We start from the raw sequence: 274 nt of genomic DNA, 5'->3' as shown, positions 1-274 counted from the left end.
AAAGCTTCCACCTCCGAGTCATGGGAGATGGAGAGATTCATCTCAAGGGTGCATCATGACCACTTCTATGAAGTTGTGGCCTTGAAGAAGGTGATCCCCGAGGTCCCTTTCAAACTCAAAAAGAGTGAATATCCGAAGATCCAACATGAGATCCGAAGAAGAGGTTGGGAAGTTCTTACCAACCCCATTCAACAAGTCGGAATCTTAATGGTTCAAGAGTTCTATGCCAATGCATGGATCACCAAGAACCATGATCAAAGTGTGAACCCGAACC

This window comes from Arachis duranensis, chromosome 7, assembly GCF_000817695.3.
Source record: "Arachis duranensis cultivar V14167 chromosome 7, aradu.V14167.gnm2.J7QH, whole genome shotgun sequence".
In the NCBI taxonomy this organism is placed as follows: Eukaryota; Viridiplantae; Streptophyta; class Magnoliopsida; order Fabales; family Fabaceae; genus Arachis; species Arachis duranensis.
This window is presented reverse-complemented; position numbering follows the sequence as displayed.